This window comes from Austrofundulus limnaeus, unplaced genomic scaffold (genome assembly GCF_001266775.1).
Source record: "Austrofundulus limnaeus strain Quisiro unplaced genomic scaffold, Austrofundulus_limnaeus-1.0 Scaffold89, whole genome shotgun sequence".
Lineage (NCBI taxonomy): Eukaryota > Metazoa > Chordata > Actinopteri > Cyprinodontiformes > Rivulidae > Austrofundulus > Austrofundulus limnaeus.
Genome location: NW_013952491.1, coordinates 217,161 through 219,637, shown reverse-complemented (window position 1 = coordinate 219,637; position 2,477 = coordinate 217,161). Strand labels below are relative to the sequence as shown.

Sequence of the window (2,477 nt, the reverse complement as noted above, 5' to 3'; positions counted from 1 at the left end):
TAAAAACAGCATTTTAATAACAGCTAAAGGTGACATACTGTAGATACTTTATTAATGTATAGTATTTAAATATATGCCTGAGAAACATAAAATTGGCCCTTTAACTGTTTCTGTGTAAATCTCAGGCACTCACTGGAAAGAGAGTTCTGTTTTACGGTTCTGTTGTGGGACTCTGGACCCTCAGGTCTTCGTTCTGTTGGACTGTTGTGACATCATCGTTACAAACAGAACGGACCACGTTGAGAAGGTGCAGCTGTGAACTCTGAACATTTATTTCACGTCTCCTCTGAGACCACTTTGCTCTCTCTCACTCCAGGATTTCTCAGCTCCTGCAGGTCCGGCCCTCAGCGGTTCCGACCCGCAGAGGTCTGGATCCAGGCTGGAGGCCCCACCCCGCAGGACCCACATTCCTGCAGACCGAGACGTGTTCATCAGTGTTTCCCCGAGTTCAGGTAAACAGGATCCTAAAGACCTGCGAGCCTCGGCTCATAATCATCACCTTCATCATCATCATCGGCCTCCTCCTCCTCTTTCATTTCGTCTCCCCTTCTCCTCCTCTTGCCKTTATTTCCCTCCGGCTGCGTGCGTTCTCTTTACAAAGCCCCGGAGCATTATCAGAGCATTACAGCACGCAGCATGTGTTTGATTAAAAAAGTGTAAAGTTACAAATTAGTTAATAAAATCATTTAGGCCGATCGCTGCAAATGGTGATGAATGTCTTCCATATGTTGCCAATAAAGCTGCAGAGTGCCATGTGCCCGTCCCCTCCGCCTGCGCCATAAACAAATAAATTAAAACAATTACCTCGCCGCGCGCCGCCGTRTTTAATGAGGGCCAGGCCCGCTGAAATATGTGACAGAACGCCACACAAATCGCTGCTCCGCTCCGGAAACAGCTGAACACGAGGCCCGGGGGTGGTGGGGGGGTCACGGAGGGGGGCCCTGCGGGGCCAGCAGCGGGACCCCAGGCCCCGGGTCTGAACAAAGCAGCAGCTTAAAGAGACAGCGAGGGTTTTTCCAGCCTTCAGATCTGTTTGAGACTCTGTGAGACCGGCTTCACCAGACCTGCTGGAGTCAACCGTCCAGTCAGGTGGGATCAGTTTGAGACGAAATAAATCTGTTTAATATCGAATCTAAAAGTTTAAAAACAAGTAACTGGACTTTATTTTGGAGAGGTTTGGCTTCTCGGGTCAGAACTGCAGGGATTTTTTTTGTTTTTGCCACTTCAGTAGAAAACAAAACTGAATGTTAGTTTCTTATTTTCTGCATCATCACTGTTTTTTTTTTATTTTTATAATACTATAGTAAGTAAGAAAAAGAAAAAGTAGAAGAGAAATATAAGAACAGCAAAGAGAGAAACCGATAGAAATTATAGAACATGTGAAATTATAGAACATGTGAAATGAACACCAACACACAGGACACCACAGCCAACATCTGACCATCAGCAAATGAAGAGAACAAACACACAAACAGCAACCAAACTTAAACAGATGTATGTACATATACACATACACATGAAGAAATTTATAGTTATTGGAGGTTAGTACTGATGTTAAAAGCACAACACTATATTTTTAGGTTTTCCTTTTTATAATGTTGACAATGTTTAATCTATTATGTTTTGATTGAAATAGGTTCAGGTACATGTCCAAATTATAACAACACATAATTAACCGTTATGAGAACATTAGATGAGAATTTTGTCTGAATGCCTGTGATTCAGCCGTAGGTCAGTAGGGGGCGAAGGGCATTGAAGAACCTGTATAAATAGATGAACTTCCTGGTTTTTTGCCAGTGTTGGCTTCCTGTCAACTCTGGTGACATCAAACCTCAGTTCCAGAAYTCWGGTGTTGTATGGTTTGATTCCTTCTACAAATCATTTTATTTAACAATGATGGGTTTAATATCGACTTCAGTCTGTTGAATACGTATTTTTCTTACACACACATATACACATCCACACCTACGTACAATAATTATAACCTCGTTAATTAATATACACAAAACACACACACCTATACACACAATCAGGCACACACACATACAAACAGTTTAAAAGTTTAAAAACGAGTAACTGGACTTTATTTTGGAGACGTTTGGCTTCTCGGATCAGAACTGCAGTTTTTTAAAACCTGTACAGATTAATCCCACTTCGGTCTCCTGAATCCTGTTCAGGTCTCAGGTTCCAGTAGGCCTGTCACGATAACAAATTTTGCTGGGCGATTAATTGTCTCAAAAATTATTGCGATAAACGATAATATTGCCTGGTGACCGTTTTACAACTAATAATTATAAAAGCGTAATGTGTAAGTGTAATAAATCAACAAACTTTAATTTTTAAAAGAATGTTTAACAAAGAGGACTCTCAGTCTCTAACAAAAAAATGCACTTGAATGAAAAAAAATAAAACAAAGAACAACAAAATGTAAATTAAACACCACACACAACTAAGACAGTAAATAAACAATATTAAAG

At 40.7% G+C, this 2,477-nt stretch overlaps 1 long non-coding RNA gene across 2 annotated transcripts in view; it reads left to right on the top strand.

Annotated features, from left to right (window-relative positions):
- Positions 1-24: 24 nt before the first annotated feature.
- Positions 25-2,477, top strand: part of LOC106520190 (uncharacterized) — a 23,478-nt gene continuing 21,025 nt past the window's right edge. The window contains exons 1-2 of one of the 2 annotated variants that reach the window (XR_001310521.1): positions 25-247; positions 317-452. This is a non-coding gene — a long non-coding RNA (uncharacterized LOC106520190). The remainder of the gene's footprint in view (positions 248-316; positions 453-2,477) is intronic. The other variant, XR_001310520.1, reaches the window with a different exon arrangement.